The 25,355-nt window shown below is 48.5% G+C and overlaps 1 protein-coding gene and 1 long non-coding RNA gene across 4 annotated transcripts in view; both read right to left on the reverse strand.

Moving 5' to 3' along the window:
• The window catches only part of RANBP10 (RAN binding protein 10), an 86,017-nt gene that overhangs the window by 57,883 nt on the left and 2,779 nt on the right, over window positions 1–25,355 (reverse strand). Inside the window, exon 3 of one of the 3 annotated variants that reach the window (XM_017342304.4) lies at window positions 7,217–7,327. The exons of the other annotated variants lie outside the window; for them this stretch is intronic. The gene's annotated coding sequence lies outside the window, so the exon portion shown is untranslated. The remainder of the gene's footprint in view (window positions 1–7,216; window positions 7,328–25,355) is intronic. 3 annotated transcript variants of the gene reach the window in all.
• On the reverse strand, window positions 18,676–19,971 carry LOC149120988 (uncharacterized). The gene is made up of 2 exons (XR_016225312.1): window positions 19,546–19,971; window positions 18,676–18,906 (listed from the first exon to the last, which is right to left on the reverse strand). It is a non-coding gene; the product is annotated as an uncharacterized LOC149120988 (long non-coding RNA).

Genomic DNA, 25,355 nt, shown 5'->3' on the forward strand with positions numbered 1-25,355 from the left:
GTCTCAGTGGCACTCACCGGAGGCAGGTCAGAAAAGGAAATGAACATTTTTTTTTTAAGTTGTATATTTGTATTCCACAAAGAAATAGGTGTTTGCTCAAGAACTTAGAAATGAGAGAAACACTGTCTTCTCCTCCTAAGAGTAAGACAGTGTAAACCAACACATGATGCCTTTTTTTGGTAAGATTTTATTTATTTTTTAAAGACTTATTTGGGGCCAGCATTGCAGCATAGTGGGTAAAAGCCACTGCCTGCGGTGCCAGTTCAAGTCTCGGCTGCTCCACTTGCAATCCAGCTCTCTGGTATGGCCTGGGAAAGCAGTGGAAGATGGTCCAAGTTCTGGGCCCCTGCACCCACGTGGGAGACCCAGAGGAAGCTCCTGGCTCCTGGCTTCGGATCTGCGCAGCTCCAGCCAATGTAGTCATCTAGGGAGTGAGCCAGCGGATGGAAACCTCTCTCTCTGCCTCTTCTTCTTTTTCTATATAGCTCTTTCAAATAAACAGATTAATTAATCTTTAAAAAAAATTAAAAAGACAAGACTTATTTTATTTATTTGAGAGGCAAAGTTACACAGAGAGCAAGAGACAGAAAGAGAAATCTTCCATCCATTGATTCATTCCCCAAATGGCCGCAACAGCCAGAGTTGGACCAATCGAAAGCCAGGAGCCAGGAGCTTCTTTCAGGTCTCACACGTGGGTGCGGGGGCCCAAGTACTCGAGCCATCTTCTACTGCTTTCCCAGGCACATTAGCAGGGAGCTGGATCAGAAGTGGAGCAGCTGGCACTCGAATTAGTGCCGAACTGGCATTGCAAGAGGAGGCTTAACTTTCTACACCACAGCACCAGCCACATGAGGCCTGGTATTAACCACATAGGAGCACTACAGGTTGATGAAGTACTTAGGATACTTATATCACCAGTCAAAGAGGCTGAGGCATAACCTATGTTTGCATAATTGGACTCATATACTTAAAAATCAATAAATAGGAGGTGGGCACAACAATGCATCTGGTTAAACCATCTTCTGGGATGCCTGCTCCCACTGTCAGAGGGCCTGAGATTGAGTCATCATCTGCTGCCTCCCAGAGTGCATGTTAGCAAGAAGCTGGATCAGAATAGGAGGCAGGCGGCCAGCGCTGCGGCACAGTGGGTTAAAGCTGGGTTCCAGCCCAGCGTGATGGAGATAGATGGCTTCAGAGGAAGGTGGATGACTTAGAGTTGTCCTTCCCTTTCTGATCCCCTGGGTGGTAGCAGCTGCTCCCCACAAATCCAGTGGTTCAGCCAACCTGAGAAAGGCAAAGGGCATTTACTGTAGATGAGGGATAGGCAGAGGCTTGAGCACTGTGAGATTGTCAGGAAACTGACACATAGGTGTGAGGAGCATGTCTGGAGGGAAGAAACAGTCTAGGATGGGGAAAGGTTTCTCCCAGAATTAGAATAAGGAACAGTCAGAATGTGAATATATAACCACTTGGAAATGAGAAAGTTAAGGCAATCCAGTGCAGCACATGGCCCTGATAAGTTGCTCAGAGGGCTTAGGAGAAAGGGAAGGGTGAGAAAGGAGAAAGCAAAAAGAGGGAGTTCCATGATTCAGTGGGAACCTGTCTCCTACTTGGTTTTGTTTGAGGGAACATCTGGGACATAGAATTGGATCCTTAAAGGTCAAAGATGTGAACCAATATAGCTTGTAGTTGGCCAGAACTGCTGATCCCTTCCCAGAAACACACAAACCACCTGCCACCTCCTGCCAGAAGAGGTCAACCTCAAGGACCATCAGAAGCAGAAACAGTGTAAGCCTGACGCCAGGATTCCCATTAGATTAAAGCCCATACATTTCTCCAGAAAAAAAACAGAACGCAGGTAACCAGCTTCCTGACTTTACTGGGTAGAGGCTGCCAAAGGTGGTTTTCATTCACTCAGTGTCTCGGCTGACCAAGCAAACAACCCCAATTGTTCTGCAGTCATCAGATGAGCACGTGCAAGTGCAACAAGGCAGGGAACTCCCTGACGTGGATGTCAGCTGTTCACCCTGCCCTGTTCAGAGGGGCCAAGGTCTGTGCCCAACACCATACATGGTCCAATCCCTGGCATGCAGGTTTCCTGACACTAAAGTGAGGGTTTGTGTTAGAAACACATGTGTGGGGCCGGCACTGTGGCACAGAGGTTTAACACCCTGGCCTGAAGCGCTGGCATCCAATATAGGTGCCAGTTCTAGTCCCGGCTGCTCCTGTTCCAACCCAGCTCTTTGTTATGGCCTGGGAAAGTAGTAGAAGATGGCTCAAGTCCTGGGGCCCCTGCGCCTGCCTGGGAGACCAGAAGAAGCTCCTTGGCTCCGGATCAGCGCAGCTCTGGCAGTGCCGCCATCTGGGGAGTGAACCATTGGATGGAAGACCTCTCTCTCTCTGCCTCTCCTCTCTGTGTAACTCTGACTTTCAAATAAATAAATAAATATTTAGGGGGAAAAAAACACACACATGTGCCTCATGGTGACTTTTTTTTTTAAGATTTTATTTGTTTATTTGAGAGGTAGAGTTACAGACAGAGAGATGCAGAGACAGAGAAAGAGGTCTTCCAACCGCTGGTTCACTCCCCAGACAGCCACAACGGCTGGAGCTGGGCTAACCTGAAGCCAGGAGCCAGGAGCTTCTTCCAGGTCTCCCACGTGGACACAGGGGCCCAAGCATGTTCTTCTGCTTTCTAAGGCAATGGCAGAGAGCTGGTTCAGAACAGCAGGAGCCAGGACTAGAACCAGCGCCCATATGGGATGCCAGTGCAGCAGGCAGAGGCTTGGCCTACTATGTCACAGCGCTGGCCCCTCCTGGTGACTCTTGATCACCTAAAGCTAGGCAATGAGGCTCTGGTATTCCATGAAAGTGGAGAACCAGAAAGGTACCAGAAAGCTCAAAACAAAGCAGCTTAGGCCTCCCCACCAAAAAAAAAAAAAAAAAAAGGAAAGCCTCTTCAATCCCATAGCTGGCCATCAACACGTTCCTGTAGACTCTCTGCTCCACAGGTGAGATGGTGTTTATTAGCGGATGATCTGGGAGCCTCTGTACAAAACCCCTGCCTCAACTTGAGAGTCGGAGTGTTTGAGCTAACAGCAGAGCCGTCTCAGGAAGCTGACACCCGCCCACGCTTGGGTGCCACGCCAGCTGCAAGTATCAAGTATCTAAATCCTGGGAAGCAGCTCCTTGGCAGTCCAGGTTGTGTACTCAACTGAGGTCAGAGCTCATGAAAGGGAAATAAGCCCCAACTCTTCAGATACTAGGTGACATTAAGTCTTTTCCAAAAGTATGATGTCCTGAAACTACAAAAAGATGCAATATTCTATCTTCCATTAAGCCATCACGTATTTGAAGACTAGGAGTATTATCCAACCAGTCTGAGATAAGCAATGCAGGAAAAAAAGAGCTATGTGACCATGTGAATACACTAAAAAATGCTGAACTGTACACTGTAAATGGATCAATTATATGGCACATTAAATCATATCTCAGTAGGGCCAGTGCCATGGCACAGCAGGTTAAGCCACCATCAGCAGCGCTGGCATCCCATGTGGGTGCCGGTTCAAGTCCCAGCTGCTCCACTTCCAATCCAGCTCCCTGCTAATGTGTTTGAGAAAGCAGTGGAAGATGACCCAAATGGAAGACCTGGATGATGCTCCTGGCTCCTTTCTTCAGCCAGGCACAGCCTTAGCTGTTGCAGCCATTTGGGGAATGAACAAGCAGATGGACGATCTCTCTGTCTCTCCCTTTCTCTCTCTAACTCTGCCTTTCAAATGAATAAATAAATAAGTAAACTTTTTTTTTTTTTTATTTGACAGGTAGAGTTACAGACAGTGAGAGAGACAGAGAGAAAGGTCTTCCTTCTGTTGGTTCATTCCCCAAATGGCCGCCACAGCCGGCGCTGTGCCAATCTGAAGCCAGAAGCCAGATGCTTCTTCCCAGTCTCCCATGTGGGTGCAAGGGCCCAAGCACTCAGGCTATCCTCCACTGCCCTCCCGGTCCACAGCAGAGAGCTGGACTGGAAGAGGAGCAACCGGGACTAGAACCTGGCGCCCATATGGGATGCCGGCACTGCAGGCGGAGGATTAACCAAGTGAGCCACAGCACCGGCCCTAAATAAATCTTTAAAAAAAAAAAAACTCCTCAATAACACTCAATAAACTAACAACACAATACAGACCATATCTGAGGGACTGGCATTGTGGCATAGTAGGTTCAGCTGCTGAGACGCTGGCATCTTCATGAGTGCTAGTTCGAGTCCTGCCTGTTCAGCTTTGATCCAGTTTCCAGCTAATGTGCCTGGGAAAGTAGTAAAAGATGGGCCCCTACCACCCATGTGGGACACCCAGATAGAGTTCCAGGTTCCCGGCCCAGCCATTAAGGACATTCAGGGAGTGAATCACTAGATGGAAGATCTCTCTCTCTCTCTTCTTCTCTATAATTCTGTCTTTCAAATAAATAAATAAATCTTGTAAAAAACAAAAAGAACCTATGTGAAAAACATACAAACCACATCCTAATCAATAATGAATGGTGAAAAACTCAAGGCTTTTTCTGTTCAACAGAGTATTATAAGTTTTAGTTAGACAAACAAATAGGAAAAAAAGAAAGAAAGAAAAAGCACCTAAATTAGAAAGGAGGAAGTGGGGCTGGCACTGTAGCATAGAAGGTTAAGTCTCCGCCTGCAGTGTCAACAGCCCATATGGGCTCTGGTTTGAGTCCCAGCTGCTCCAATTCTGACCCAGCTCCCTGCTAATGTGCCTGGAAAAGCAGTGGATGGCCTAGGTACTTGGGCCCCTGTACCCACGTGGGAGACCCAGAAGAGGCTCCTGGCTTCAGCAATGCCCAGCCCTGGCTGTTGTGGCCACTTAGGAGTGAACCAGTGAATGGAAGATATCTCTCTCTCTGCAATTCAGTCTTTCAACTAACTAATAATAAATAAATCTAAAATCAAAAAAGAAAAGAAAAGTGCTAAGTCTGGGGGAGGGGAGCTGTTGGTCCTTGCTATAGCTGAGTAATTCAATAAGGTACATTTCTCTTAAGAGGTGCCCTTGCAGTCATTCATGCTTTCCACTAAGATCCCCTGTGACCTGTGTGGTGCTGGGGACACAAGGGTGGGAGCCTTGACTCAGTCCTGCCCTCCCTGTTTCCAATGTCAAGTCAAAAATGACCAGAGAACCAGAGCACCCTGATTCAAAGAAGGGGAGACTCCCCAAGAACTGAAAGATGAGGCAAGACCTGGAAAAGGAGAGGAGAGAATAAAGGAGCATTTCTATGTGGAAGCAAAAGAATGTGCAAAGGCACAGAGGTGACAAAGTAGCCACATGGTCACAGAAATTAGAGAAGTTCAGGTGGCTGGTTCACATGCTGCACAGACCTAAAAAAGGGCAGATTAAAAAAAAAAAAAAAAAAAAAAAAAAAAAAAAAAAAAAAAAAAAAACCAAAGCTGGAGCAGCCAATGGAGCTGTGCACACACAAGTTCCATGCTAGCCTAAGGAGTCTGCACTTCACGGGAGGTCAATAGGAAGCCACACAAGAGGTTTAGAGAGGCCAATCACAATCGATATTTGGAAAATAGACTGAAGAGGCCAAATTGGACGCTGTCAAAGTCATTCCATTGGAAGATGAGCAATGCAAAAGCAGTGGTGGTGGAATGATGCAGTGAGAGTCACTCTTCAGAACGTAGTTAGAGGGGAGTGCTAGGTGCAGTGGGTAAGACTATTTGGGACATCCACAGCCCACATAGAAGTGCTTGAGTTAGAGTCTTGGCTCTATTTTTAAGTTGTTTCCATGGCCTTTGTGGGTTGTTTGTTTTGTTTTTAAGATTTATTTTTAGGCCGGCGCCGTGGCTCAATAGGCTAATCCTCCACCTAGCGGCACCGGCACACCGGGTTCTAGTCCCGGTCGGGGCGCCGGATTCTGTCCCGGTTGCCCCTCTTCCAGGCCAGCTCTCTGCTGTGGCTCGGGAGTACAGTGGAGGATGGCCCAAGTCCTTGGGCCCTGCACCCCATGGGAGACCAGGAGAAGCACCTGGCTCCTGCCATCGGATCAGCGTGGTGCGCCAGCTGCAGCGCACAGGCCACGGCGGCCATTGGAGGGTGAACCAACGGCAAAGGAAGACCTTTCCCTCTGTCTCTCTCTCTCACTGTCTACTCTGCCTGTCCAAAAAAAAAAAAAAAGTAAAGCAGCTGGGACTTGAACCAGAGCCCATATGGGATGCCAGCATCACAGGTGGTGGCTTAACCCATTATGCCACAACACTGGCCCTCTAGCTCTACTCTTGATTCCAGCTTCCTGCTAAAGAACACCCTTGGAGGCAGCAGCTGATGGCTTAAGTGACTGGTTCCCTGATACCCACCTGGAAGACATAGATTGAGTTCCAGACTCCTGGCCTTGGGCCAGGCCTGGCTGTTAAGGAGATCTGGAGAGTGAATCAATAGATAGAAGATCACGGTCTGGATGGATGTCTTTTATTCTGCCTTTCAAATAAATAAATTTAATTAATTAATTAAAAATAGGGAAAAATCAATAAACCTATGAGGTTGTGTGTGAGGCTAAAAAGGCACAGGGCAGGGGCTGGCGCCATGGCATAGTAGGTAAAGCCACCGCCTGCAGTGCTGGCATCCCATATGGGAACTGGTTCGAAACCTGGCTGCTCCACTTGTGATCCAGCTCTCTGCTATGGCCTTGGGAAAGCAGTGTAAGATGGCCCAAGTCCTTGGGCCCCTGCACCCATGTGGAAGACCTGGAAGAAGCTCCTGACTCCTGGCTTTGGACTGGCCCAGCTCCAGCTGTTGTGGCCATTTGGGGAGTGAACCAGCAGATAGAAGACCTCTCTCTCTGCCTCTGCCTCTCTGTAACTCTGCCTTCCAAATAAATAAATAAATCTTAAAAAAAGAAAAGAAGAGAAAAGAAAAGAAAGGCAGGCAGGCATAGGGCAGTGCCCAGCACATCCAGTCAACAGAGGAAAGCCAAATCTCCGAGATCCACTTGGAAATTTTGGAGCCAAAGTACTCAGCCAGAGTCAGTAGCAACCATTCTCCTGTTCTGCTCTAGCCCTAGCATTCGTATCATGCAAACATACCTGCAAGGAGTAAATCCACTGAACAAATCTCACCTGTGCCCCTGAACTCACCATGTGCCCAATGGCATGTCACAGGGACTCTCAGAGCCTGCTTCATCAGCTAGTATCACAAGTTAGGCAACCACTCACCAGGATCAGATGAGGAACACCCGGGCAAAGGGCTGGGAGAGCTGACGGAAGATGACTGTACAACCTGGCTCTGTCCATTATCTCATGCATGCACTGGAGGCTCTTCAGGATCTGGTAAAGGAAAGTAGGCCATTCTCAAAGGCCTAGATCTTGGGACATTTAAAAGCAAATGCCTGTTTGCTTGGTATTGTGGAGGAGAATGGAGATGAGAATTTGTCTCCCAACTGATAATGGGGCAGGCTACGCTAACAACATTGACACAGGCTGCCTGGGTTAGCCTGGGAGGAAGACAAGGGCTCCCATTCCACAAGCTGGTGATGGAACCTGCAGAGCAGCTGAGCTCCCCAATACACACCTTCTCCTCTGGGGCCTTCTTTCCACACAGCAGGATATGTATGAGGAACTTGGGAGGAAAGCTATTTACCCCACAACATGAGAGAAAGGATTTACTACTTTATTTTCTACAGCAGCAGAATGGCAAGGAAATACCATTTGCTAGATAGGTGAGACAGCCATTTAAGGGCAGAGGAACAAGAGGCAAGCTCACATGGCAATCTAGCCTCACTTCTCAGTTTCTATCCTTCACTGTCAGAATCACAATGCAAGCTGGAGCTACCAGAGTCACTCTGCCCCATGTCTGGCTCCCAGAAGAGCACAGCAAGTAAGTGCTGTCTGGGCCAAAAGGGGTTGAGATCCACCAGAGAGCAAGATGGAGGAGGAGCAATCGGCCTGCAGGTGGGCAGCAAAGGCTCCCAATCGAGCAGATCCACAGGCAGCCACCTGATCACACAGCTCTATCTACCCAGAAGCGCCCACCGTCCTCTGTAGGTGGCAGGGGAGAAGACAGGGCCCTGGAAAAGGACTGCCTGAGGACGGAGTGGCAGCTCCAGGGGCCCATGCTACCCATAAGAAGCAATCTGCTGAAACCCCAGTCAGTTTGGAATTGTCTTCTCTTGATTCTTCATATTTTCTTTTCCTTTTTTTTTTTTTTTTTTTTTTTTGACAAGCAGAGTTAGACAGTGAGAGAGAGGGAGAGAGAGACAGAGAGAAAGGTCTTCCTTCCATTGGTTCACCCCACAAATGCCTGCAATGGCCGATGCGCTGCAGCCGGCGTGCTGTACTGATCCGAAGCCAGGAGCCAGGTGCTTCTCCTGCTCTCCCATGGGGTGCAGGGCCCAAGGACTTGGGCCATCCTCCACTGCACTCCCGGGCCACAGCAGAGAGCTGGACTGGAAGAGGAGCAACCGGGACAGAATTCGGCGCCCCAACCAGGACTAGAACCCGGGTGCTGGCGCCGCAGGCGGAAGATTAGCCAAGTGAGCTGTGGCGCCGGCCTCTTCAGATTTTCTATAATTAACAGAAATTACTTTTTAAAAAAATATATTTATTTGAAAGGCAGAATTAAAGAGAAAAGACAGAGAGTGAGATCTTCCAACTGCTAATGTGTCCCCCAGGCCAAAGCCAGGAGCCAGAAGCTTCATCCAGTCTCCCATGTGGGTGGCAGGGGTCCAAGCACTTGGGCCATCTTCTGCTGCTTTTCCAGGTGCATTAGCAGGGGGCTGGATCAGAACTGGAACAGCCAGGACTCAAACTGGGATGCTGGCATTGCTGGGTGTTGGCATATCCCACTGTACCACAACACTAGTGCCAATACAAATTATTTTAAAATTATAGAAAAGTCACTTTAAAGAGCCAGCTGACGAGGCCAGCAGTGTGGTATAATGGGTAAAGTTGCCTGTAGTGCTGACATGCCATATTGGTACTGGTTCGAGTCCCAGTTACTCCACTTCCAATTTAGCTCCCTGCTAATGCACCTGGGAAAGCAGCAGAGGATGGCCCAAGTTCTTGGGTCCCTGCACCCACATGGGAGACCCAGATGAAGTTCCTGTTCCTGGTGTTGAACCAGTCCAATTCTAGCCTTTGTGGCCATTTGAGAAGTGAACCAGAGGATGAAAGATCTCTTCTGTAACCCTGCCTTTTAAATAAATACATGGGAGGGGGGGCAGCACTGTGGCATAGCAGGTAAGCTGCTGCCTGCAGGGCAGCAGAAGATGACCCAAGTCCTAGGGCCCCTGCACCTGTGCAGGAGATCCTAAAAAAGCTCCTGGTTCCTGGCTTCGGATATGCCCAGCTCTGGCTGTTGCTGCCATTTGGGGAGTGAAACAGCAGATGGAAGACCTCTCTCCTTCTCTGTGCTTCTCTGTAACTCTGCCTTTCAAATAAATAAAAATAAATAATTAATTAAGAGAGAGAGAGAACCCGCTAGCTCTTACTCATCAGCCTCCTTGCGTCAACCCAGGGCAACACTTCAGTGACACGGGACACACTGGGGAACCTGGCTTTTATGGTCAGCTCCTCAGTACACCCAACTCCCTGAGCCCTAACAGGAGGGCAGAGGCTGCATAGGAAGGACACTTCCAGAAACAGCAGAAACAGTCAAAATCCCTGCTGAGCCCCAGGTCACACAGGACTGCCTGTGTCCCAGGCATGACGCAGAGCACACGCTCAGGAGCCCTGCTAGAGTGATGGACTTGACACAGCTCCAACTGCCCAGATTGTTCCTTCAGAGGCAGGCCTGGTGGTCGACCGAGGATGAGACCTTGAAAACCAGGGGCCCTTGACTCACCTCTCCAAATATGTACCAGGCCAGAGGGAGGAGCCCACCCCCCCCCCCCCTTGCTGTACTCTCACACCCAGGCCTGAGAAACAGCAGTACCCACACAAGGAACCCCTGTGGCAACTAGTCTGACATTTCCGCCCAACCTCCTGAAGGGAAGCACCTCAAGTGTTTAAAGGGTTAGAACCCTTCACAGCAAGGCGCCAGAGACAAGCCCTGACTTGGAAAGGCTGGTCACAGACACTCCAGCTATTTCAGGACCATGAGTCTTCGATTTCAACTCACATCTCAGGTTCCCTATCAGAAAAGGAGAGGCTGAAACAAGGGGTGCCTGAGCTCCTTCCCAGCTCTGACTTAGAGACTTCAATTCTTGGTAAAACAATGCTAACTACAAATGAGCTGTGCTCAGATATAAATCCAACATGAGGCAGACCCTGGAACAGCAATCAAAAAGTCACCAAGAGGAGAAAAGGAAAATGACACACCAAAATCCCATAATAATATAGATGCGAAAATCCTCAACAACTTTAAAAAAAATACCCAACAAAGTAATAGAAATCAAATCCAATAATATATTAAAAGGAGGATCAAGGGGGATATATCCCAGAAAGGTATGAGTAATTCAACATAAGAAAACCAACCAATATAATTAACTACATTAATAGAACAAAGCAGGGGAAAAAACCTACAGGATCACCTCAATTTACGCAGATAAAACATTTGCCAAAATCCAACATGCTCTCACAATGCTAGAACAGAAGGGGATTTCCTCAACACGATCAAAGGCATTTGTTTAGTCCACAGTGGACATCATATCCAATGATACTGAAAGCTTCCCCTCTAAGATCAGGCACAAGACAAGGATGCCTGCTTTCACAACTGCAAGTCAACATAGCATTGGAAGTTCTAGCCAGAGCAATTAGACAAGAAAACAAAATAAAAGGCGTAATATTACAAAATAAGTAAAATTGTCTTTATTTATAGATGACATTATTCTATATGTGAAAAAAGTCCTGAAACAATACTCAGAAAGCTAATGGAAATCATAAATTCAGCAAAACTGCAGGAAACAAGAGCAACACTCAAAAATCAGTTGTATTTCTATGTACTAGGAATAAACAATATGAAAAGGAAATTAAGAAAACAATCCTGGGGCAGGCATTTTGTACAGTAATTAAGACACTGTTTGGGACACCCATATCCCATATCAGAGTACCTGAATTTGAATCCCACCTCCACTTCCAATTTCAGCTTCCTGCTAATGCATACCCTGAGAGGGAAGCAGGGCTGAAGACTCAAGAACTCGGGTTCCTATCACCCATGTGGGAGACCAACATTGAGTTCCTGGGTCTTGGCTTCAGAGTGGCCCAGGCTTCAGCTGGTGTGGGCATTTGAGAAACAGTAAATCGGCAAATAGAAGATCTCTACCTCAGTGTCTCTGTCTCTGTCTCTCTTTCTCTCTGCCTTTCAAATAAAGTAAATAATAAAAGATTAACGGAGCCAGCATATGGTACAATGGGTAAAGCCACTACTTGCAATGCTGACATCACATACAAGCACAAGTTCATGTCCCAGCTTCACTTCTGATCTAGCTCTCTGCTAATGGCCTTAGAAAAGCAGTTGGAGATGGTCTAAGTGCTTGGGCCCTTACACCCACTTGGTAGACCCAGATGAAGATCCTAGCTCCTGGCTTAGGCCTGGCTCAGCCCTGACCATTGCAACCATTTGGGGAGTAAACCAATGGACAGAAGATATCTCTCTCTGTCTTTTCCCCTCTCTCTGTAACTTTTTCAGATAAATAAATCTTTAAAATAATAATAAAAGGTTAAATAAACAATTCTAATTACAATAGCATCAAAAAACAATAAAATACTTAAGACAGAGCTGAAAGAAATTAAAGATGACAGGAAAAATGGAAAGTTATCCCATTGGGTTGGTGGACTGACTGACTCAACATTGTTAAGATGGCAATACTCTCAAATCAAGCTATTGATACAATCAATTCCTAGCAAGATTCCAAGAGTCTTTTTTGCAGGAAGTGAAAAGTTGACCCTCAAAATCACTGGAAAGCATTCTCAAGGAGCTAAAACAATTTTGAAGAAAAAGAAAGTTGGAAGATGCACACTTCCAGATTTCAGAACTTACTAAATAACTGTGCATTCAAAACAGAGTAACAGTGGCATAAGATGGACACATTGACGAACTGAATAGAAGGTAAAGTCTAGAAATAAACCTGTATTTCTATGGCCAAATTACTTTCAAGAAGAGTGCCAAGTCCATTCAACGGTGAAAAGAACAGACTTTTCAACAAATGGTACTCAGATGAGTATATTTACACATGTAGAAGAATGAAGTTGGACCCCTACCTCACATAAAACATAAAAATTAACTCAGTGATTTAAATATAAGAGCCATAAAATTCTTAGAAGAAAGCATAAGGGTAAATCTTCAGGGCTTTGAACTGAAGAGGGACTTAAATAATATGTATACCAATGCTCACGACAGCATTATTCAGAACAGTCAAAAGGTGGAAAAAAGCCAAATGGCCATAAACATGTGAATGAATAAACAAAATATGATAAACACACATGTACACACAATGGCACATTAATCAGCCACAAAAAGAAATGAAGTTCTGCTGCAGGCCACAAGGTAACTAAACCTTGAAGGCATCATGCTATGTGAAACAAGTCAGACATAAAGGACAGAGTTTGTAGGATTCCTCTAACTTGCTCTAGAACAGGCACATCACAGTGAAAGTAGGTTAGAGGTCAGCAGAAGCTGAGAAGAGCAGAGGATGGGAAGTTACGACTTCGTTGCTAAGGAATTTCTGTTGGGGTGATGGAAACCTTTTAGAAATAGTGGTGACAGTTGCATAACACTATTAACACAATCAATGCTGCCAAACTGTATACTTAAAAATGGATAAAAAGGGGGCTGGCTGCATGGCATACCACGTAAAGCCACTGCCTGTGGTGCCAGCATCTTCAATCCAGCTCCCTATTAATGTGCCTGGGAAAGCAGTGGAAGTTAGCCTAATGCTCGGGCCCCTGCATCCACATGGGAGACCCAGAAGAAACTCCTGACTCTTGGCTTCGATGAGCATCGTTCCAACCACTGCAGCCATTTGGGGAGTGAACCAGAGGATGGCAGATCGCACTGTCTCTCTGTAACTCTGTCCTTCAAATAAATAAATAAATCTTCTTTAAAAATGGATAAAAATATATTTTCTGTTGTAAATATTTTAACATACACATAAAGTCACCCAGACAGTCCTGATGGCTCTGCATGACAGCCTGAGCCGCATTTGCCTTCTCCCCACAAGACAAGTAGGACCTGGCACAGAGCCCAGTGAGAAGCCTGAGCGTACTCTGGTCTCACATCAGGGCCAGGAGGTAAGAAGTCCCTCAGCACTAGCATAGAGCAAATGAGAAGAGTGAAGAACACTTTCTATCAATTTCTTTTAAGAGGTAATATGAATTTTATGAGCTACTGGCAAGCCTATCCCATAAGCACTTTAAAAAATTATTTACTTGAAAGGCAGAGTCACAGAAAAGAGGGAGAGACAGAGAGATCTTCCTTTAAAAAAAAAAAAAGATTTGTTTATTTTACTTGAAAGAGCTACACAGATAGAAGGAGAGGCAAAGAGAGATAGAGAGAGAGGTCTTCCATCCGCTAGTTCACTCCCCAAATGGCCACAACGGTTGGAGTTGCGCCGATCCAAAGCCAGGAGCCAGGAGCCTCCTTGGGGTCTCTCATGCAGGTGCCGGGACCCAAGGACTCAGGCCATCTTCTACTGCCTTCCCAGGCCACAGCAGAGAGCTGGATCGGAAGTGGAGCAGCCGGCCCCAAACTAGCGCCCATATGGGATGCCGGCACTGCAGGCGGTAGCTTTACCGGCTACGCCAAAGTGCTGGCCCAGAAAGATCTGCCAACTGCTGGTTCACTCCCCAGATGGCTGCAATGGCCAGGGCTAGGCCAGGCCAAAGCCAAGAGCTAGGAGCTTCAGCTGGATCTTCCACGTGAGTCGCAGGGGCCTAAGCAATTCGATCATCTTCCGCTGCTTTCCGCAGCCCATTAGCAGGGGCTAGTTTAGAAATGGAGTAGCCAGGATATGAAGCAGCACCCATATGGGATGCTACCATTCCAGTCCCACACATTTTTAATTTAATCTCCATCAACAGGATGTCTCCAGACCCACAGAACTCTGATAGGAAGTGGTAGAGAGAAGAAACCAGGCCCCCAGTCTCAGGACTGAGATAGCTGTTGGAGTCTCTAGGAAGGTACCTGCTTTGATGCCTATCCTCTCAGCGCAAGGGCCAGTCATCACCTACCCCAGAACGCTATGGAGCTTGCAGAATCTCACCTGACAGTTTGATCTTGACATCTAACACCTTAGTCACAGCTCAGCGTGCCAGCAACCTTGTTCCTATCAGAATCTGCCCCAGATAAAGAAATCAACAGCCTCACAACAGAAGGCATCTCTGGGACTGTGGCTACAAACTGGTCCCTAGGAGACAGTTCAGGAAAAACACCAGCTGACATTTAGGTATGAAGTAAAGGCTAATTATTCACGTTGGGGATCTTTAAAGGAATATTTATTTATTTTATTTGAAAGAGTTACAGAGAGAGAGGCAGAGAGAAAGAGAGAGACCTTCTCCCTCCTGGTTCACTCCTCAAATGGCTGGAATGGTTGTCAGGCCAAAGTCAGAAACCTGAAACTCCATCCAGACCTCCCACATGGATAACAGGGGCCCAAGTACTGGGGCCATCTTCCACTACCTTCCCAGGTGCATCAGTAGGAAGCTGGATTGGAAGCAGAGCAGCCAGGACTCAATCTGATGCATATATGGGATGCCAGCATTACAGGCAATGGCTTAACCCACTGTGCCACAATGTTTGTCCCTCACTTTGGGGAATTTTTTCATAGTCTGAAAGGCTCACTTAAAGCTACCAGCTCATCACGGCACCAGCTGCTATGCTCAAGCTCCTCCAGCAACAAAAAATCCCACCCTACCCTTCTTTTTTTTTTTTTTTTTTTTTTTTTTTTTTTTTTTTAAGATTTATTTACTTATTTGAAAGTCAGCGTTACACAGAAAGGGGAAGGAGAGGCAGAGAGGTCTTCCATCCGCTGGTTCACTTCCCAGTTGGCTGCAACAGCCGGAGCTGTGCCAATCCGAAGCCAGAAGCTTCCTCCGGGTCTCTCACACAGGTGCAGGGCCACCCTCCACTGTTATCCCAGGCCACAGCAAAGAGTTGGATCAGAAGTGAAGCAGCCAGGACTCAAACTGGCGCCCACATGGGATGCCGGCACTGCAGGAGGTGGCTTTACTCACTATGCCACAGCGCCAGACCCACCCTACCTTTCTGAAGGACGCCAGGCAGTCAGCCCCTCAGCTTACTTCTGTGCTGGCCCCTACTGAAAATAGGGTCATTACACAGACAAATGGACCTAGTCCCAGCACTATTCATGGAAAAACAAGCCTGATGACTTACATGAAGATAGGCAGTTCTGAGTGTAGGTCAAGAGATCTTTTTTTTTTAATTAATTAAAATTAATTTGAAAGGCAGAGACAGGCAAAGAGAGATCTTCCATTTGCTAGTTCACTCCCCAAATGGCTGCAATGGCCAGAGCTTCTTCCAGGTACCTCACAGGGATGCAGGGGCCCAAGCACTTGGGCCATGCTCTACTGGCTTTCCCAGGCCTTAGCAGAGAGCTGGGTTGAAAATGGAGCAGCCAGGCCTTGTACCGGCGCCGATACGGGATGCAAGCTTTACCCGCTATGCCACAGTGCTGGCTGCACCCACTGCCACCAGCACCAACAAAGCACCCAGTGAGTCTGCCAGCCAGAAAAGAAGAGCAGAGCCCCATGGATGGTCCATGGGATATGCACACCCTAGATTCTGGGCTCCTTTTCTAAAGAGCTGACAGTCTCAAGTACTAAATCCTAACTTTACAGAGGTGACACACTGAAAAACCAAAACCACTGCCCTCAACCAGGGTGTGCAGCTACCTGGCACCCCAACCAGAGCCCACATGTGGTAGGCTCTAGGCCCTAACCTCTACCTCGCTGGCCTTGCATAATTACAGAACTGAGCAAAGTTCTGTGTAGCCACAACCAATGCCTTCAGGTACTCAGACATTACCCTTAACTCTACAGTTACATGTCTTCATCCTAGAAACTGGCCTTCAGTTTACTAGTTTGTCATGTTTTATCTAGCATCTTTCATTATTTTTAGCCAGGGGTCTAATTTAATTTGATTGTCCCACCATCACACGGAAGCTCTGAGTCCCAGTGGTTTTGCAAGCATCTAAGTCCATGTATTATCCCCTTTCTACTTGAAATATCTGAAAGGTTCTGCTTTCTGCATTTGCCTATACTAATACTCATAAAATGTACATAATAGCAATAACCCTGCATTTACTTAAACCTACATCTGTGTCTCTCTCTACTGTCTGTCTATATAAAATGTACACTCTGGGGGCCAGTGCTGTGGTGTAGAAGGTTAAGCCTATGCCTGCAGCTCAGGTATCCTATATGGGTGCTGGTTCGAGTCCTGGCTGCTCTACTTCTGACTCATTTCCCTGCTGAGGCACCTGGGAAAGCAGAGGAAAATGGCCCAAGTGCTTGGGCCCATGCACCCACATGGAACACTTGGAGGAAGCTTCTGGTTACTGGGTCCTGGCTCTAGCCCAGCTCAGCCCAGCCCTTGCCATTGCAACCATTTGCGGGGTGAACCAGCAGATGGAGGATCTCTCACTCTCTCTATATATATCTCTGCCTTTCAAATAAATAATCTTTTTTAAAAATGTATATTGTATCAGATATTAAAAAAACAACTATGTATTCTTTTATGGTTAGAAGACATTATTTACAAGGAAAATAAAAATACATTTTGACATTTTAAAAAGTGTATATTACCATTAATAAACTCCTGGCATAACAGTTGTTATCAAAACAGAGCATTCTATTAAAAAAAAGTACATATCGGGGCCGGTGCTGTGGCATAGCGGGTAAAGCTGCCACTTGCAGTGCTGGCATCCCATATGGGCACCGGTTTGAGTCCTGGCTGCTACACTTCTGATCCAGCTCTCTGTTGTGGCCTGGGAAAGCAATAGAAGATGGCCCAAGTCCTTGGGTCCCTGCACCCGCCTGGGAGACCTGGAAAAAGCTCCTGGCTCCTGGCTTCAGATCGGCCCAGCTTCGGCTGTTGCGGCCAACTGGGAGTGAACCAGCAAATGCAAGACCTCTCTCTCTTTCTCTGCCTTTCCTTCTCTATGTAACTCTGATTTTCAAATAAAATAAATAACTCTTAAAAAAAAAAAAGCACATGCCAACATCAGACCATGAGACTTATGGCTTTGTAAGCCAGCTTGACCAGACAAATCATCCCCTCTTCCTTCCTCTTGCTTCAGCTCCATCCTGACACTGTCCTTTAAGAGGCAAACTGAGCCCTGGGACCTCTATCTGCTTTGTCTCATTTTCCAATTACTTCTGCCCTAGGGGCTGGTCACTTTCATCTCATGATGAAAGCCCAATCAAAAAATTACAGCTGCCTAGGGTGCTGTGCCTTGACAAAGCTCCTGGGGCTCTGTGTGGATAAAAACAAGCAGTTATCAATTTGAGCCTTGACATTAGCCATCCCTGGCCTAAACTAAACCCCCTGTAATCCCAATGCTAAATCCAAGAGGGGAAAAAATAAAAAATTAAAATAAATCCGAGAGGGAGGCGAGGAAGAGAGGTGTGACAGGAAGACAAAGGGCTTCCCCAGCCGCTCCTCCTTGTTCTGGCCCCTTCAAGACACAGGGGCTCAGCTCTGTTCCATCAGTAGGTCTTCTAGTTTTGCTTCTAGCAACAAAGTCACAACTTCATATTTCAGTCACAACAAAACAGTGCTGATGATCTAAAGCTAGGAGGATGGTTCTGGAATTTCTGGTGAGGCAGAAGGACATCCTCGCATTTAGATACACTTCTCCACACTTTTTCCAGAGAGGAGCCCCTTTCCAACTTGAGGGCTTACCACACAGACCTGCGTGGCGCCTTTCCCTCCTTCCCAGTGGCTCTGTCTTAGGAATGGCCCAGGGTGCCTGCCACACCGAGCTGTGAGGTTCATTCTGCTGTGGCCCAGCCAGATGAGCTCCCATTTCCCTCGGTCAGAGAATCTCCCTTAGGGGGCAACCCCTCTGGGGAAAAGCCCAAACATTCCAGAGAATGAAATCCCAGTGGGGATGGAAAGGGTGTGAAGTCGAAGAATGTCTCTAGAGGCAGTTCCTTGACCAAGGCAGGTCCAGGTGATAAAGCAGCCAGCCACACCTTGCTTGGCTCTCAACCAGAGCTTGGGTGGCAGCATTCGGTGAGTGGGGAGATCCCACTGGAAGAGTAGGCGCCATGTCGACTCTGGTGCTCTCTCCTGTGCTGAGCTACACCCTCATGTGCCCAACAAGACCAGGGCTTACACCCTCAACACAGGTAAGCCATTCTACACCATAAGATGCTCCAGATGCCACACAGTCCATGCGTCCACAAACAGCACAAGGTCCTACCTGGGGAGACACAGCCAGAGCTCAGCATCCACCTAGGAGGCCATCAGTTCCAAGGGGCAGTCAGGGAGAACAAGGCACAACAACCACCTGTACCTGCCTTGGGCAAAGACAGCACCGCCTCTCAAGACAAGACCTGCTCCAGGAACACAGATGAGCCCCAGACTTCTCCACAGCACTGTGCGATGTACAGAGACTAGACTGCGGAGCCCCCAGGGTGAGAGGCTAGCCACAGTCTGTCTCTAGGCTACAAGAGCCTATGCTCAGGTGGCTCTCCAGACCAGGAAGGCAGTAGATGACTTTTTACTTTTTAAAGATTTATTTATTTATTTGAAAGTCAGAGTTACAGAGAGAGAAGGAGAGGCAGAGAGAGGTCTTCCATCTGCTGGTTCACTCCCCCGATGGCTGCAAGGGCAGGAGCTGCACCAGTCCGAAGCCAGGAGCCAGGAACTTCCTCCAGGTCTCCCATGCAGGTGCAGGGGCCCAAGGACTTGGGCCATCTTCCACTGCCTTCCAGGTCATAGCAGAGAGCTGGATCAGAAGTGGAGCAGCCAGGACTCGTACTAGCGTCCATGTGGGATGCCAGTACTGCAGGCGGCAGCTTTACTTGCTATGCCACACCACCGGCCCCAGTAGGTGACTTTTTAAATTAACTCAGGGTGGCTCTCAGGGTCTACACAGAAAATCACTTTGGGTGGTTCTGACTCATAAGTGGGGCCATTTGGGCATAAAACAACGAGTGTGTGTGGTCTTTCTAATGGGAACTGGCAAAATCAAGACACCAGAGCACTGTAACCCAAGCACAGCCCTTTCACCTCTGAGAAGCTTCCCTGGCTACCAGCCTTCAACATGCCTCTCCTGAACCTCACTACACTGGACAAAGGCCAGCCACGAGAGGGGGAAGACAGCTGCTATGAGAACCCCCTGCCTGGCACCTTGGACCTAAACCACTGACCCTCCCTGGACAGGCTCCCGGCAGAGCAGCAGTCTCTTCTTCCCCAGCCTCTCTCAACAGAGCAGGGAGAGCCACAGCCCTGCACTGCCACTGCCCCCAAGGTGAAGCCCGGACCCCTCAGCCACAGCCACAGCCACAGCCGCCTCCACCTCATGCTCTGCGCTCCACACCTTCTCATGCTTCTGCCTGAAGAAACTGCTTTTCACTTTGCTCACCTGGAACACCTTCACTCCTCTCTGCAGTTCTAGCATCACCATCTCTTCTTAAAAGCTTTCCTGGAACTCCAGGTTCAGAAGGAAGCTTTCCCTCTGAGCCAGCTCTGGTTATGGCCCGCACCACAGGGTGACCCTTTCCACTCCACGCTGTGAGGCCTGTGCACAGGCATCTGTCTCTTCCTGACACAGGACTCACACCCATGCTCCTGGGACCCAGGCCTGGGACAAACAACGGGTGTTCATCCTGACATGGAGAAGGGACAGATAAGTACACTGCTGCCTGGTCAAAGTCGTCATCTGCAAGAACAAATGACTGCAGGCTGGCTATGGCCAAACACCCTGCTTGGGGCCCCAGCTGCAGAGGAAAATGCCCCCATCCCGTCCCACACCATCCAGCACTCTAGCCCAGGCTTGCCGTTCTTGGGTAGAGCCACCCGTCACATGTCAGGAGGCCTACACTGCTGGGATGATGTTACAGTCTATTTTGAGGGTCACACTGGAGCATCTGTCAGCCTGGCCAGCCACACCCTCCATGTGTCATCACTAAGAACCGGAGACACCCACACAGGTCCATGAGCTCTGCCTGAGGAAGTCACTCCCTCACAGGGACCCTCAGTCTTAGGGCCTCTCTGGCTTTCTGAAAAGATCAACCCCAATGCCCCTTATCTCCCAGAGCCACTCTCAGGGCTTGGACGTTTCCCTGTTCCTGAGCTCCAGCTCTAGTGACTCGGCAAAATGTGTCTGAAGCCCGTCAGTCTTTGCCAAGGTCTGAGCACAAACATGATCCCTCCTTCTCCACCGCACGCTCTCACATGTAGGGAGCACCCAGAAAGCAGAGCACGGTGAGGTCACACTCAGGGATCTCACAGGTCCCATCTGCTAGGAAACTCCTACTCGCCCCGCACTCGTGCCCATCTCTGCCTCCTCTTGCTGAGGGCCTTTCGGTCCCCTTGCTATAGGCTCCCTGAGGACAAGTCCGCCTATGCTTGCTTTACCTCTCTTCTTTCTGCACCTAGTACAGAGCCTGGCACATGCTAGAGATGAATAAATAATAAACTGCTGAAATGGAACCTTCTTGATTAGAAGTCTTAGTGTGTTCCACAAAAGACACCATCAAAACAAAGACCTTGGGGCCAGTGTTGTGGTGCAGCAGGCTAAGCTGCCACCTTTGATACCAGCATCCCATCTGAGTGTCGGTTTGTGTTTCAGATGCCCCACTTCTGATCCATCTCCCTGCTAATGCACCTGGGAAAGCAGCAGAAAACAGCCCAAGTGCTTGGGTCCCTGCCACCTGTGTGAGAGACCTGGATGGAATGCTGGGCGCCTGGCTTTAGCCTGGTTCAGACCTGGCAGTGTGGACATTTGGGGAGTTACCCAGACGATGAAGATCTCTCTCCATCTCTCTCTAACTCTGCCTTTCAAATAAATAAATCGAGAGAGAGAGAGAGAGAGAGAGAAATGGGCTAGCACTGTGGCATAGTAGGTTAAGCATCCACCTGCAGCGCCAGCATCCCATATAGGCACCAGTTTGAGTCCGGGCTATTCTACTTCTGATCCAGCTCCCTGCTGATGGCCTAGGAAAGCAGTAGATGGTAGTCCAAGTGCTTGGGCCCCTGCACCCACATGGGAGACTCAGAAGAAGCTCCTGGTTTCGGATCAGCCCGGCTCCAACTGTTGTAGCCTTTGGGAAGTGAACCAGTGGATGGAAGACCTCTCTGTCTCTCCCTCTCTTTGAAACTCTGCGTCTAAAGTAAACAAATTAATCTTAAATAATAATAATAATAAAATAAAATAGAGAGATTTATTTGAAACAGTAACAGAGGAGGAGAGACAGAGAGAGAAATCCTCCATCCGTTGGCTGACTCTCCAAATGGCCACAACGGCCACGGCTGGGCCAGGCTGAAGCCAGGAGCTTCATCAGGGTCTCCCATAAGGGTACAGGAGCCCAAGCACATGGGCCATCTTCTGCTGCCTTTCTAGGCACATTAGCAGGCAGCTGGACTGGAAGCAGAGCAACTGGGACTCGAACTGGTACTAGTATATGTAAGATGCCAGCATTGTAGGAAGCAGCTTAATCCTCCATGCCACAATGCCAGCCCCTCAAATAAACCTTTAAAAAAAGAAAAAGAAAAAAAAAATTTAAAAAAAGAAAAAAAAAAAAAACACACAAGAAAGCCTTTCCAGAGAAGAATGACACTAAGAACTGGTATTGGCCAGCGCCGCGGCTCACTAGGCTAATCCTCCGCCTTGCAGCGCCAGCACACTGGGTTCTAGTCCCGGTCGGGGCGCCGGATTCTGTCCCGGTTGCCCCTCTTCCAGGCCAGCTCTCTGCTGTGGCCAGGGAGTGCAGTAGAGAATGGCCCAAGTGCTTGGGCCCTGCACCCCATGGGAGACCAGGATAAGTACCTGGCTCCTGCCATCACATCAGCGCGGTGTGTGGTGCGCCAGCCACGGCCATTGGAGGTTGCCGTCCTTTCTCTCTGTCTCTCTCTCTCACTGTCCACTCAGCCTGTCAAAAAAAAAAAAAAAAAAAAGAACTGGGATCACAGGCACCTTTTACAAAGGAGGTGTAGGCCGGCGCCGCAGCTCACTAGGCTAATCCTCCGCCTAGCGGCGCCGGCACACCAGGTTCTAGTCCCGGTCGGGGCGCCGGATTCTGTCCCGGTTGCCCCTCTTCCAGGCCAGCTCTCTGCTGTGGCCAGGGAGTGCAGTGGAGGATGGCCCAAGTGCTTGGGCCCTGCACCCCATGGGAGACCAGGAAAAGCACCTGGCTCCTGGCTCCTGCCATCGGATCAGCGCGGTGCGCCGGCCGCAGCGCACCGGCCGCGGCGGCCATTGGAGGGTGAACCAACAGCAAAGGAAGACCTTTCTCTCTGTCTCTCTCTCTCACTGTCCACTCTGCCTGTCAAAAAAAAAAAAAAAAAAACACACACACACACACAAAGGAGGTGTACTCAAATCTGCAGAAGAACGAGTCTGCAGATTCAGTGGAACAGAAGCTGCTCTAGGGGCCAGCGCTGTGGCACAGCAGGTTAATGCCCTGCCCTGAAGTGCCAGCATCACATATAGGTTCTAGTCCCGGCTGCTCCTCTTCCAATGCAGCTCTCTGCTGTGGCTTGGGAAAGCAGTAGAAGATGGCCCAAGTCCTTGGGACCCTGCACTCACATAGGAGACCAAGAAGAAGCTCCTGGCTCCTGGCTTCGGATCGGCACAGCTCCAACAGTTGCAGCCAATTGGGGAGTGAACCATCGGATGGGAAGACCTCTTTCTCTCTGCCTCTCCTCTCTCTGTGTAACTCTGACTTTCAAATAAATAAATCTTTAAAAAAAAAAAAAAAAAAAAAAAAAACCTGCTCTAGCCGCGCCAGAGCACATCACACTTCTGGGATCAGCAGAGGGGATCTGACATGTTAGGCTACCCCACTGCACACCTGAAGGCCTGCAACCAGGGCAGGACACCAAATAACACAGGGACTCAGGCCTCATCCACAAAACCGCTACATCATCATCTGCTCCAGGCCCTCTCCAGAGGTGCCATGAAGACCCAACCAGATAACACAGGAAAGTGACACAACTGATCAAAGCTTCAGTCATGCATCAAATGAGGGGCAGTAACACACCTCCAACAGCAACAGGAAAGAGGAACACAGGCTGGTCAATATCTGCCCGCCTGAAACTGCCCTTGGCCTCCTCAAAACCACACCTGGCCACAGCACCCTCTGGCCACATCCCAGCCATGAGAAGGCTTTCAGGCACTTCACAGGGCGACCAAGATGGGCCACTTTCTGTTTGACCATCTGAGAGCGGCCAACTGAAGCCAGTTACCACCAGTACCCAGGACCTGGGAGTTTTAAAACAATGGTTTCCAGATCAGCTCAAGAGTTACATTGTGTAAAAATTCTGGGAACAGAGGTGGGAGTTTAGCCTAGTGATTAAGAAGCTGGTTAAGATGCCCAAGTCCCACATCAGAGTACCTGGTTTCAACGTGCAGCTCCAGATGACTCCAGCTTCCTACCAATGTGGACCCTGGGAAGCAGCAGATGATAACTCAAATAACTGGGTTTCTGCAACCCACATGGGAGGCAACTGAGTTCCCAGCTCCTATCTATGGCCCAGACCAGCCTTGGCCGTTGACAACATTTGGGAAATGAACCAGAGGATGTGAGCACTCTTTGTCTCTCTGCATCTCCAATAAGTGAAATTCTGGCAACAGAAGCCAGCAAAGGGTGTTCATCTTTATTTATTTTTTAAGATTTGTTTATTCATTTGAAAGAGCCACAGAGAGAAGGGGGGGAGGGGAGAAAAGGGGAGAGAAAGAAAGAGAGAAAGAGAGAGAGATCCCATCTGCTGGTTCACTCCCCTAGATGGCCACAAGAGCTGGGGCTAGGCCAGGTCAAAGCTAGGAGGCAGGAGCTTCTTCCAGGTCTTCCACATGGGTAGCAGGAGCCCCAGCAACTGGACCATCTTCTGCTGCTTTTCCCAGGCCATTAGTAGGGAGCTGGGTCAAAAGTGGAATAGCTGGGACATAAACTGGTGCCCATATGGGATGCGGCGCTGCAGACAGCGGCTTTACCTCCACAATGTCTTCTTTACTTACAGATGACATCTACGGTAAGGTAATTTCACATGACACAGGGCCTTTTCTGGCAAGATCCACTTAAAATTGAAATGTTAAAAGCCAGCTGAAGGGGGGGCCGGCATTGTGGCACAGCAGATTAAGAGGCCGCTCGTGACACCAGCATCCCATATGGGCACTGGTTTGAATCTGGCTTCTGATCCAGCTCCCTGCTTATGTTCCTAGGAAAGCAGCAGAGGACGGCCCAACCTCTTGGGTCCCTGCACACACATGAGGGGCCTGGATAAAACTCGTGGCTCTGGCCCAGCCCAGCCCTGGCCATTGCAGACATTTGGGGGGTGAACCCTTGCTCTCTGTAGCTCCGCCTTTCATATAAATAATCTTAAAAAAAAAAAGCCAGCTGAAAAAGACCAGGTCTCTCAGTTTATTTATTTATTTTTAACAAAAGATTTATTTATGTTACAGAGAAAGGTAGAGTCAGAGAGAGAGGTCCTCCATCCACTGGTTCGTTCCCTAGATGGCCGCAACGGCTGGAACTGTGCCAATCCAAAGCCAGGAGCCAGGAGCTTCCTCCAGGTCTCCCATGGGGGTGCAGGGGCCCAAGGACTTGGGCCATCCTCCACTGCTTTCCCAGGCCATAGCAGAGAGCTGGATCGGAAGAGGAGCAGCCGGGACTAGAACTGGCGCCCATATAGGATGCCAGCGCTTCAGGCCAGGGCTTTAACCCGCTGCACCACAGTGCAGGCTCCGAAGTCTCTCAATTTAAACACATCCCTTCTGAAAAGTTTTCATCTTTCACTAGCTCAGCTGTTATCCACAAGGACTACAGGGAAAAACATCCATTTTTCTCCCAACAAGTTTCAGAAATGCCCCCTCTGTTTCTGTGGCAAGATTAGACTTTAGCATCAAAGTTTTAGTCATCACTATAATTATTTTTGATGTGTTTATTTTAAGAGGCCACCCTCATCCACACTAGTTCATTTCCATCAATGAAGGATTACATATACAAGTGTGACGACAGCTATACCAGATGGCCTGTATGTGCAGTGCACTGTACCACTGGGTTTGTGTAAGAGCATTCTACGACGTCTGCCCAATGACGAAATCGCCTAATGACGCATTTCTCAGAACATATCACCATCGTTAAGCAAATTACGACTGTGTGCACATTTATCAGATGAGAGGGAAAACAAGGGCTTTAAAGCCCTCCAGTAGGGGCAGGTTTTTGGCACAAT

The sequence above is a fragment of the Oryctolagus cuniculus genome, chromosome 18 (assembly GCF_051225735.1).
Source record: "Oryctolagus cuniculus isolate XC-2025 breed Fujian yellow rabbit chromosome 18, ASM5122573v1, whole genome shotgun sequence".
Classification (NCBI taxonomy): Eukaryota; Metazoa; Chordata; class Mammalia; order Lagomorpha; family Leporidae; genus Oryctolagus; species Oryctolagus cuniculus.